The 13,467-nt window shown below is 40.5% G+C and overlaps 1 pseudogene; it reads left to right on the top strand.

Annotated features, from left to right (window-relative positions):
* The first annotated feature begins 1,708 nt into the window (after positions 1-1,708).
* On the top strand, positions 1,709-3,418 carry LOC121055792 (annotated as a pseudogene).
* The last annotated feature ends 10,049 nt before the right edge of the window (positions 3,419-13,467 follow it).

Genomic DNA, 13,467 nt, shown 5'->3' with positions numbered 1-13,467 from the left:
ATCCACGAACAGTGTAAAAAGTAAACGCAGATGAACAGTATAATAGTACATGGGAACCTAGAGCAACGCGACGTCCATCCATACTACTTCAGTGAGACCACGTTCCTTTGGATATTGGATAGAAGGTGGTGTTCGTTAGCCGGCAAAAAAAACATAGTAAAGATTAATACATATTTAATTAACTATTAATTATAAAAAAATATAAAATAGATTAATATGTTTTTAAGCAATTTTTTATAATATTTTTAGAAAAAACACACGGTTTAACGGTTCGGAAAATATGTACTTAGAAATAAAGGAATAGAGGATTAGAAAGGAGGACATGAACGCAGCCTAAGGGTAAGACCTATGCCTGAAACTGCGTTTATCCGCTGCCCCAGCAGCATGATCACTTGATTCCCTCGCGGTTTTGTCATAGCGGGAGCGATCGAAGTGCTCGCCGGACGCTGGCGCCGGCGTGGTCAAGTGGAAGCGGCAGCGGATTGGAAATGAGGAGCAGAGCATGTGGAGGCATCAACCATGCAGAACATATGCAACCACTTGGCTGCTTGCAGCGCTTGTTTAGCTGCATACTCCCTCCGTCCCACAGAAAACCAACTTTTTAGTTTTTTTGTCTCGAGCGTTTGATCATCCGTCTTATTCGAAATATTTTTAAAATTTTTTAAAAAAATTAGTCACATATAAAGTACTATTTATGTTTTATCATCTAATAAAAATAAAATTATTACTCGTAAAAGCATTTTGAATAAGACGAAGAGTCAAATATTGTATCTAAAAACTAAAAAGTTGATTTGTTTTGAAAGGGGAGTACAACTACTTGGTAGGGGCTGAAGCCATGCGACTGAGCAAGCGAGAGATGTGATTGTTGATTTGATTTCTGAGTACGCATATGGGGCACTAGAGCGCAGCGCATTGTAAATTTACAATTTCAGTTAATCTATTTTGTGCAAAATTGATAGAAAGAAATATTAAGATTCATTGCTTGTTCGTAGATTTGCATACCTATTTTAAGCTGGGATACCGACCACTTGTAGTACAATAATTTTGCAACCGGTGGGCGGGATGGGGCTGGAAGGCCCCCAGCTCCAGCCCCTAAAAAGTAGGATTCAGTTTATTTGATAGTACTGTATCTATATCATAATAGATGATGGCGTTCATATTTTGTCACTCGTGTGACAATTCATAATATTTAATAAAGTTGGTGCAAATATGTAAAAGTCATAATTAAAACATACTTGGTACTAATTCCAATAATAATTAAATGTTTTTATAATTGATTAAGGGTTAAACTTTTGGCAAAAATGTCAGCAGTATAATGTATTAAAATGCAGAATTGGTACCTGAGGAATATAAGAAACGATTTAATAATGTTTGAACATGAATTGTAGTTGGAGGATTTATTTTATATCGTATAATCCCGTTGTATTTGGATAACATTTATTTTTTTCTTTGTTGTCATTGTTATTCTGTGTGGTATTGGGTCGCGCATTATTTATTTTTTGATTAATTAGTTTCATGCATGTAAATATGACTATTTAGAAAAATACCATTACAATTCATGTATTCGGGTAGGTCCCACTGCAATTTGTTGAAATTTGATCCATGCCACTACCGTCACTTTTGTATCCATGTGCCTTTTTCCTTCCGTTTTCTTCTGTCTCCTCCTTCTCCGTCGGACTCATCACCGCCTCCGGTAAGACGGCAGCTGCAGAGGCGAAGACGACGATGGAGCCAATGGCTCCGGCAGCGGAGTCGGTGACCGGCGGAATGGGCGGGGTGCTTGGATAGGAACTGCCGTGGAATGTGTGTAACTGATCCGCCATGGACGCCCTGGTGGAGCTGCCGTCGGACGCGCGGTGCGCGGGGCTCGTGTTCTTTGGGTGCGCGCTGTGCATGGCGGCGCTCGGCGTCGTGCTCCTGCTGCTCCGGCGGTGGCCGTGGTGCAGCTGCCATGTGTGCCGGCCTACCTGATCGGGTCGTGAAGGAGGGACTTCACCAACCTCGGCGACTAGTACGCGCACCTGCTCCGCCGCTCGCCGACGGGCACCGTCCATGTCCACGTTCTCGGCTGCACCGTCACGGCCAACGTCGAGTACATGCTCAAGACCCGCTTCGAAAAGTTCCCCAAGGGGAAGCCCTTCGCCGCGCTCCTCGGCGACCTGCTCGGCGGCGGCATCTTCAACGTCGACGGCGACACGTGGCGCCACCAGCGGAAGATGGCCAGCCTCGAGCTCGGCAGCGTCTCTGGCGGTCCTACGCGTTCAAGATCATCGCCCAGGAGGTGGAGACGCCGCTCATGCCGGTGCTGTCCGACGCCCAGGAGGAGTAGAAACTTGCAAGCAAAGTTTCACGTGTGTGCATGGCAAAGTTGGTAGTTAATTTTGCATGTATGTAATTAGTTTACCTGGTCATTAGCACTTAGTGGGAATCGTGGTGCGTGAGTTTTGGCCAGGTGATTGGCTAGTTGGTTGTAACTTCTTGCATGTACATCAGTCTATATAATGACTGGAAAACGACAAGAGCAAGGTGGCTGCATCAACCAAAAGCATTTCTAGCTTGTGCCATCTGTTCACTCGTGTGTGTGACTCAAGTAAAAAATACGTGAGTGTTTGTGATAAACACTACAGAAGAGAGGGAGCGATCCCAACAGGTTCGCCTTCGACACCATCTGCAAGATCTCCTTTCGCCTGGACTCGGGCTGCCTCGACCGGGACATGCCCGTGTCGGAGCTAGCTAGCGAACGCGTTCGACACCACCTCACGGCTCTCCGCCATGCGGGGCGCCGCGGCGTCGCCGTTGCTGTGGAAGATGAAGCGCGTGCTTAACATCGGGTCCGAGAGGGAGATCAAGAAGGCCATCAGGCTCATCAATGGGCTTGCGGCGGCGATGATCCAGGAGCGCCAGAAGCTGGGCTTCGGGAACAGCCATGACCTCCTGTCCCGGTTCATGGCCTCGGCCGGAGACGCGCATGGCGCCGCGGAGGACAAGTTCCTTCGCGACATCGTCGTCAGCTTCCTCCTCGCCGGCCGGGATATCCGCGCTCACGACGCTCTTCGTGCTCCTGTCCAAGCCCCCCGCCCATTCCGCCGGTCACCGACCCCACTGCTGGAGCCGTCGGCTCCGTCGTCGTCTTCGCCTCCGCAGCTGCCGTCTTACCGGAGGTGGTGACGAGTCCGACGGAAGAAAAGTCATGGTAGTGGCATGGATCTGATTTTAAAAAATTGTACCACCCGATATATGAATTATAATGGTATTTTTCTAAATAGACATATTTACAGTGGCATGGAATCGATTAACCCTATTTTTTTTCTCGTCTTCCACTTACTTCGGTCGATTTCTCTCTGCAAGTTGATGAGCATGAAATTCCTGACATATATCGTTTCACACGAAACCGCCACGCACAGTGCCATCATCTATTTGCCGTTCAATTTATGAGACTAAATAAGAAATTTGATCGGCCATTTAAATTTGAGACATTGAGAAGTCTACTGCTTCAGCGGCCATTTTAGTTACTTCACCGTTCAGCACTTGGATCGGCCGAGCATACGTAGCTGTAACATAAGCGGCTGTCCAACCAATTGACGAAGACAAACCGAGGCCCCCCTTAATTTACGACCCCATCTTTTCCCTCACACAAATGTTTATAAGCCAAAATTTAAAATTAAAATTTTAAGTTTGGAGTTGATTTTAGGGTTTTCTTTGTCAAAGTTTGCTTCATGACTTTGACTTTTAGATCTCTAAAAATACGTATATCAAATTTTTATTCATAATTTTTTTAATTATAAATATATCGTTTGTCTTTTTCCCAAATTTGGAGTTGATTTTAGGGTTTTTTCATCGAAGTTTATTTCACGGCTTTGACTTTTAGATCTGTAAGAATACGTATATTAAATTTTTATTCATAATTTTGTATTTAAAAATATATCGTTTATCTTTTTCCCTATGATCCTCCTGTTGTTCCTATCCTCAGTCATCACCTATGTATGCTAAGGCCACCTCCAACAATAGCGATAACATACTATCTCTAAGTAATCTAAAAGATAACTTTTCAACGGTCTAGCTCTTAGCAAATAACTCAGTACAAATGATCCTATAATTCATTCTCACATGATATTAAAATATGTGCAAGACACTATCCCTTGATTAAGAGATACCTTTTATTTCTCTTCTATTAAAAAGTTATATAGAGTAGATTATAGAGAGTTTATAGATATCTACTGGAGGTGGCCTAAGAAATCGCCGGCCAGTAGGGGTGGATAATGAGCCAGCTCGGCTCGGCTCGTTACAAAGCTCGAGCTGGCTCGTTAGGCTCGCGAGCGGTGCATGAAAAGTTAGCTTAAACAATTTTTCAATAGATTATACAAGCAAATTTTCAGTTCAAACATGCAAATCATATGAAATTGTATCTAAATATTAAAGTTTGAACCAACAAATCACATGACGAACCTATAAAGTATTGAACATATGCTTTTCGGGGTGGAATCAATGAATGCCGGCGAATCGTGTATCTTTGATGTAGCTCGTTAGGCTCACGAGCAGCTCACGAGCCAGCTCGAGCTGGCTCGTTATCTCTAACGAGCTAAAATACTAACTCGGCTCGTTAGAAAAATGAAACGAGCCGAGCTGAGCCGAGTTTATCTCGAGTCGAGCAAGCTAACGAGCCACGAGCTTTCTATCCACCCCTACCGGCCAGTGCCGTGCTGTGTATTATTTCTTCAAATTGCTACGGTGGGTTACGCCTTCTGCTCTTCGCTATCTGCTTCATCGCCAGCGCCACGGCCGATCACGCGTCACCGACGCGCACGCATGTTGACAACTTTCTGGGATTCAGCGCCACTCTCTTTTTTAATTAATAATTAATTAATTATATATTAACTTATTATTACGTTTTACGTGCCATATAACTAACACCTCTTTTCTGATTAAATGAACATGGCCTAACACATTAGAGAAAACCATAGGTTATGACACCTCTCATAAGCATTGGAATAAAGTGTGTGATTTGCCACGAAATATATAACGTAGTGATCGCAACCAATCACTCCGTTTATTATACTAGAAACTCCATTCATAATTATTGTCCTATATTATAATATTAATATCATATAGGTGTATGAGAATTCTCGTCATTTTTTTGAACACGGTGTTTCAGTCTCGATTGTGTTGCTATATCTCACCCAGTTTTTCACATTTAAAAGAAAACAATTTTACGGTGTGAGTATTAATTGTTTGCTTTTAAAAATTAGCAGTTCATTTAAAAGCGAACAACCTTATAGCACGCAATTACTGTCAAAAGTATGATCGCTGTCCACCCATAGATAAGGCTGAAAACGGAGCGAATACGGACGGATAACACACGTACCGTATTTGTTTTCATATTTTTAGGCGGATACGGAAACGGATACGAATATCTCGGATACGGAAACAAATACGAATTATCTCGAATACGAATAAGGATAGAATGTAGTCGAACACGAATATGAAAATAAACATTTCTTAGAACATACAAACCACTCAAACCGTTCATAAAGACAAATAGCACCACATATATATATAGCTAACTTAATCGAGATAGTTGTCATTTTAGACCTTATCGTAGATTAAACACGTTACATTTAATTTCATGTGTAATAGATAGTGACATAAGTTCACCACATAGCACATAATGAGTTCAACAAATACTGATAGTCTAATAGCACTAAAACAGTTTTGCAGTAAACTGGTTGATGGGCCAGAGCTGAAATCAAGTGGACTAAACTGATTTCAGGTGTTCGCAGATATCCACTCATTACAATCTTCGGATATCCGTCGGAATATCCATATCCGTTGGAAACTGCCATACCGTATTCGTATTTGTATCCGAAGAAAATTATCCGTATCCGTATCCATATCCGAGTTATCCAGGAAATATCCGCTCCGAGCTACCTTCATATCCATTTTTTTCCGGAGCGGACAGAAACTATCCGCTCCGTTTTCAGCCCTACACATAAAGTGACAATTACGGTATAAAAATATTATTATTAGGTATGGGGTGAGTATCGTTGTATATTTGCTCTGTTCTTTTTTACAGGTGTATCTTTGTTTCTTTTGCTGGTACAACACTTTTTCAGATATGTGCAGTTTTAATTTGAGTAGCCTCGCTCGATGACGCAAGCACTTCTCTAACAACATATTGCTCAGTTTCAATCCCGATAGGATGGACATGGATACAACGGTATCTATTACCGGTGCGATCATAACTAGTGCAGTGCACCTGAATTGAAATGCAAGAAGACTAGTGCTAGTACTACTTCTGGTGAAGCACGGAGATTTTGCCCCTATCTAGAACAACAATGGATGGATTGGTTAAGCAGAAAAGTTATGTGAGTTTTCGAATACAGGATGTGAAATTTGGATCTTTTTTTGCTTACCTTGCCCTGCATCAGCTTCAATTCATCGTTGGTTCTTGTTGAGCTCACAAGAAATATATTCAAGCTGGAGGAACTGGGTCACGCTGACATATGGATCCCATTGTATTTTTATATATTTTTTTACTACACATGTGTTTTACATGTTTATTTTCAATTTTTAGTTTCTAATTTTGCTTCAAGTGTTAGGTCAGCACCACACGAGATGAGTACCAAGTCAAATCAGCAATATATGCAGCAGATCTTAAAAAAAACTGACACAAATATTGCCTTGCCACCTAATTTCCACCGATTTTAAGAGATGAGAGATGCATTTTACCACGTTTCGGCTTAAGCAAAAATCAAACTCACTTTTATATTTAATGGATGTAAAATACATTTTTTCCATCGTTTCTCTGATCGGAATTGTGACAACCAAATTCAAACAAGGGTTAATCCATGGCATTTACGTGCAACTTATAAGATAGTGCATGCATGAATTATCTGTGTGTAAAATTATCAATTGTTTAGAAAGGTACTATGCTCCAATAGTCATAATAAGTAATACTCACATGATTCAGGGCAAGGACACACAGGTTGCCTGTCATATTGCACTTGAGCATACACCGATCATGAGGAGCTCACACGGAATGAGGCTGAACTGTTAAACACTCTGCTTGCATGTTCGCTGCTGTGTACTTTTACTCACACACTGTATATGCGCTCTTCTACATTCAAATGCATGGCAATATGCACATCAAGAAGTTATATAGATGTTCTGTCTAGCTATATATACCTACAGCTTTTTAATTAATTACTCCCAAATCATGCTTATAATTCTATCACTCGGTAAGAAATACATATGGTGAGATGATGGAGAGAATCAAAAACAACATTTTCATTGCATGGAAGCTACCTGAGAAAAAATGATGCTAACTACTCTGCCGTTAAATAGATAGCTTTTTTCCTTCCCAAAAAAAAAGTTTCACCTACTGTCCCTATGCAACATAATTTTATGTAGAGTCTACCTTTTGGACTAAATGATGTAAAATGGCTTGTGTTATCTGGTGCTAATCTTCTATATCACTAGATTAGTAGGACCTGAAGAAACACTAATTCATTCTGTCAAAAGGTCGGTTGTTGGTTTGGCCATATTCGTGTTTGACTTGTTCATGAGTCGTTGTAAATCAAATTAACTCATTGTAACATTGTTGTTCTTTTCTTTTCTTATTTACTTATTTCTTGTGTGAACTTTGTCTTTCTTAATAAAGTTGGGTGTCTGTACAAAGTGTGAGCATTCATAGTCGCGAACTTGTGATATTATTGTTTAACTTGATGCCAAGACTACTTCAACATTGTAATTGGTTCATAAAATGATCTAGTTCTTCGGGGGCTCTGCTCCCACAATTACTAATTATCTAGTGTTATTCTAAAGTCTAAACCAAAGATCAGATAAAAAATTACGTGTTATTAGCTTTTGTTTTGAGAAGAGTAGAAAAGTGATTAAACTAATGAATATTGTTATTCATTGTTTTCTAAGCAGTTCTAGATTTTTAATTTTAACATTGAAAGGGGAACTGTTATAGGACCCGTCGTATAACCCTCCCTATTCAATCACAATACACTGCAGGTTCCGCCCCCTCCTTTACACCAAGTTGGGCAGTTCACCTCTTGTGCCTAGGTGAATTCAGAAGCAACATAGAATGTCGCGTGGTTGATCCATACTCCATCACGCTCACCCTTGCCTGGGTACATCGAATAGTTCGAAGCTAGACTTCAATTCCCACCGTTGCATATTCTGGCTTGTGGTTAGTATGTATAAGATTTTCATAATTTCCCAGGAAACGGTTCTTAATTTTCATGTGTGCGGATCTCAAAACAATGCACCTCAACCCACGATAAACAATATTTTAGTTATCATTATCCTCATCACGTAATTAATCGTGATCATCATCTATTAAAGTCCAGCATTAATTAAATGAAGTCCCATGAGCTAACTTAACTAAGCATTGATAAGCATTACCTAAGCCTAATTTAATCAAATTAACCCCTGCTATAACAAGATTAATAAATGGTAATCAACGGACGAATAATAGGTAATCGCCCAATAAGTAAATAAAGTAAATACATATAAATACAATGCATAGTTGAATGGAAAACAGGAATTTTATAATCATGGGATCAATATGTTCAACGTCGGGGTGCCACTTGCCTTTCTATGAACCATGAGGAAGCTCTGCGTCAGCTCCGAAAATGATTGGCACGACAAAAAGGGAAAACAAGCAAAAACTGGCTATAAAATTACTAAAACAAAAAAGAAACTATTTTTAATGGATTCTTGGTATTTTTGGGGATTTAATGAAATTTGACTGGGCAAAAACGGAGACTAGATGAATTTTGTATGAATTTTAGAAGTTTTCTGTCTTTTTAAGCTAAAATGAAAAATCCTTAATCATTTATTGTGCAGTTATTGGAGGTCGTTGATGTCAGCGGTGGTGACACGAAAGAAGCGCTGACACATGGGCCCATGCTGTTAGCGGCACAAGCCAAGGGAAGAGGCGGCGACAGCCGACCCCCAACGGTCAATGGGGTGGCTTACCGACAGGTGGACCTCACCAGCCGGTGGCACAAAACAAAGGAGCGGAGGAATGGCTCAGTCGTGCCGAGACCGAGCAGTGAGCGGGTGGTGGCACGCTGGCACGTGAGGGAGGTGGTGCGACGCGAGGACTTACAATACCATGCAGGTTGAGAATGTGTCTTACAATACCATGACAAGCAATATCACCATGTCTTTGGAAGGACAGAGTATAATGGTAACATGCACGGATGAACTCTTTTGGTTTTTAGTTAGTGAAGTTGTGTCTAAACTTGTATTTGGACAGGCATGACTTGAGTGTTGATTAGGCTAGTCTTGTATAAGGGATGTATATTTAGTTGTATTTTGGATGTAATTGTGTTATATACCTTTGAGTCTATTATAATATGTATATTTTGTTGACTCATTTATTATAATGTTACTAATACAAATTGATGCAATACAGATGACCTGAAAATCAGTGTTAATTGTCGTGCCTTACATGGGCTATACCTAAATTTAACGGGATGCTAATGGCTACAAATATTGGGGTCTATGGGCTTTTAAAATGGGCTTGTTCCACCTGGTATTTGATACCAATGCAAATATGTGCTGAAAATAATTTAAATTGATAAACGGGCTAGGCATAAATCTAGGTAGGCTTCTAAATGGGCTTAGCCCATAAATTGGTTGCTTATTACAATGATTTTAGTAGGCCACAACATAAATCATGACGTTTTCTAGGCTTAATAATGACGAAAGCAAGTGTCATAAACTAATGATGAAATAAGGATCGTCACTAGATTTGTGACGAAAAAATACATTTTCGTCATAGAACATGATTAGAGACGCATGATAGGTGACGAATGTATTTTCGTTACACAAACGTCACAAATTTTGAAACATGACATATTTTCCAGTGTTTATGACGTAAATTAAACGTCATATATCATGAGATTTCTTGTACTGCTAGGTAGCACCGAAGGAACAATAATTCTCCTCGTGATGGGTTATATTTTGTTCATCAGTGTCGCCTAAATTTGTGGTATCTCCTTGGGGACCTTTTCATAAAATCCAATGAATTATAAATAATAGTAACAGGTAAAACTTGCTGGTGAATTGATATGGTGTTTTATTTGCCACCATATCAATTCACCAGCAAGTTTTACCTGTTACTATTATTTATACTTCATCTACTTTTTTGTCCAAACATACTATGTGATACGATCATCATTATGATTGTCCCCAAGAGATATCTATAATAGAGAAGATGTGCTGGCTTTTCACACCCTGGCGGTGTTCGGGGTGGAGTGGGAGGATTTTTTTGCAGAATGAATCATCGCGAGGAGATTGGTCACTGCAGAGGAGCTGTTTGCTGGCTTTTGGCTTTGTCTTGAGTATAGTTGTGTCACACCTTGAGTTTTATCCTAAGCCTAAAATCATTAAAGAAATCTTCTAAAAACAATTTGTTCAAGTCATTTAGGAGAAAAATCCTGTGCAAGTTAATTAAATTAATTGAAAGCTTTTCGGATATTTTAAAATGTCCCATCAGTGTTAAAAATAATTAATAGAATTTATTTATAAATTTCAGAGTATAAAATTTGCTTAAAAAATTTAATAAAATTTGGCAAAATTAGAGGCAAGTCCTTTCTCTTTTTCCTTCATTTCTTTTTCCCTACTTTTTCCTTTTTATTTTTCCTTTTTCCTTCCTCTTTCTCAATTTTTCCCCTTTCGTTTCTCTCTTTTCTTTCTTCTTTCTCCACACAGTGGGTCGGCGGCCCACCTCTCTCCCGCCAGCCTATCACTTCTCTCCCCAGCCCGCTTGCTCTCCCCTCTCGCTTCCTCCCCTTCTCTCTCTACCCGATGCCTTCGTCTTTCCTCGCTTCCTCCTCACACACTGGGCCAGGCCGCCCCACGGCCTACTCATGCCCAGAGTCCACGATTCCTCCCTCTCCTCCCCACAAGACTGATAGGTGGAACCCACCTGTCAACTCCATTCCCTTCCTCCGCATATGGTTTTCACATTACATTGTGACACTACACATTCATCAACAACAGAATGGATCTGACCAACATATCCAAGTACGGGAGTCTGTCATCACATGCCTACCATCCTTGTGCCTATTGTCAGATCAGGAGGGCCTGGTACAAATGGGCTAGAGTGCCAAGAAGAGCAAACGCAGCCGGGGTCGACGAGGATGACAAAATGTCATGCAACAACAATTCTTTTGAGAAATGCTCAGAAACAAACCTCATCTTTTGTGATGTCTACCTCTAGAGGGATGACCACAAGTACAATGAGATGTTGATGTAGTAGTGCTAGGCCAATAGGCTGAACAATCGGATGTTGAGAACTTGGATTGGCTAGAAACTCAATAGAAATATACTTGAATTATTTAAAAAATGAATCATGTGTTACGGTCGGCTAAAATCCATTTGCATGTAATCCTCAAAAACCGATGCATCATAAATAACTACCGATCTAAATAAATAAAGTCGATTGGTGTAAACATAATGCAGTAAGGCAATCAACAACTCTATTGGTATAAATATGGTTAACATGTAGATCGGCAAAGACCATCGGCTATAATCAACTGATAACTGACCAAGATCTATAAAATATCTACCCTAGCTTATTTGGAATAATCATGGAAGATTGGACCAAACCAAGACAATTTAATATTATGCCTAGCAATGTTAGGATAGATATTAAATAGATCTAGATCGCTACCATGCTGATGAGCCGGTGAATGATAACTTATCGGCAGGAACTCCGATAAAACAATGAGCAAGATACATCTATCTGATATAAATTATTTGACAAACACAATCCAATAGATCAGACAAAACCGAGACAATTTTGGATTGAATATGTCAAATAACAAATATCAAACCAACGTAGATCACCCAAAGTGGTCGACCAGATCAACTCAAGATATGAAGGTAACCTTAGCTGAAACTGATATGATGACTAGCAACTGTACAAGTAGATCAGAAGATCGGATTGAAACAGGTAGTTCTGATCTAGCCGATACGATCGCTGGGGCCGGCGGAACATTGGACTTACCCCTTTGCCGGTGATTGAGACGATACAACCCCGGTTAGGACTTGCCCCTTTCGGGTGGTGATGCGCCGAGAGTAATTGATCTATATAATATAGATGTCGATGATTTACAACGATTCTGGGCATATATATTTATACCCATGGATGGATAGTAGTCTATGTCGGATACAACACACGATTCCTAATAGATAAAAGGAAATAACAAATCCTATTTAGACTCTAATCCCTATTGGATACGATACTGTTCCCTGTTAGATAAAGGAAATAATAAGTCCTGATTGGACTGTAACTCTCTTAGAGATAAAGGAAAAATTCTAAACTAACTCTGCCATGCATTGGTCTTCATGATTCTCTGTTGAATTTGAACTCTTGCAGATAAATTTTCCATCGGTGATTGCGTCTTTTCTTATCTGAATCCAATAAGGAATTTTATAAAACTTTGGTGGTAACACACGCCAGCCCCTAAATACATATAACACACTTTACACAACGAGTGGACCAACATCCACACAACACTCCATTTACACTTTTGTCCTCACTTCGTTTAAAAGGGTTAATCCGTAGGTACTACGTTTGGGATGAGCTGGGTATATAATCCAGCCTAAACCTAACTAAATTTACCATGTGGGATTAATCCCACAAACCAAACGGGAAAGCACTGCCAATGTTATGGGGTATTACACTCTGAATGTTTCCTCCCCCGTAACATCCTAGACTCTAAATGTCATAGAACCTCACTAACCTTGCTTTGTGTAAAAGGATTAACTTCGAGGTACGATGCTTGGGCTGAAGTGGATATATAAGCCGGCCCAAACCATATGAAGGAGAACTCACAAACGGATCAAAACACTACCAATAGGCTCGGTATTACACTCTCGCCCCCTCAGGGCATTAGTGAATGCCTAGGATCTCCCCTCAGTGCCACGGCACTGCAGTCACCACATCCGCACATCCGTGTAGCATGAGCGTGGGTTGAGACTCTGATACCACCTATAACAACTCAGCCCCCAAATCCACACAACCCACTCTACACCATGAGTGGACCCACGTTCACATAGCACGTCACTTACACTTCCATCTTTGTTTTGGGTTAATTGGTTAACCGAAGGTGATATGCTTGAGGTGAACTAGGTATATAAGCTGACAAAAACCTATACAAACTTACCAACCGAATACTTGGGCTTCACACGAGCCTAACAAGCCGAACTAGAACGAGAACACACAAACGAACCGCAACACTATCAATGGGCTGGTGTGTTGCATTGTGGCATGAGATTGATGATTAGTCTTTGGTCAGAACTGTGACCCATCATAGATAACTATGCATATAAGACGGGTCGAGTGCTACGTTGTGATTTTAAATGGGTCCTTTTTGTTGTATTAGAGATAAGATCTTGTGTGATGGGTCATGGTCATCCATCAAAGATGTGGCATTACGGATG

The sequence above is a fragment of the Oryza brachyantha genome, chromosome 11, assembly GCF_000231095.2.
Source record: "Oryza brachyantha chromosome 11, ObraRS2, whole genome shotgun sequence".
NCBI lineage: Eukaryota > Viridiplantae > Streptophyta > Magnoliopsida > Poales > Poaceae > Oryza > Oryza brachyantha.
This window is presented reverse-complemented; position numbering and strand designations above follow the sequence as displayed.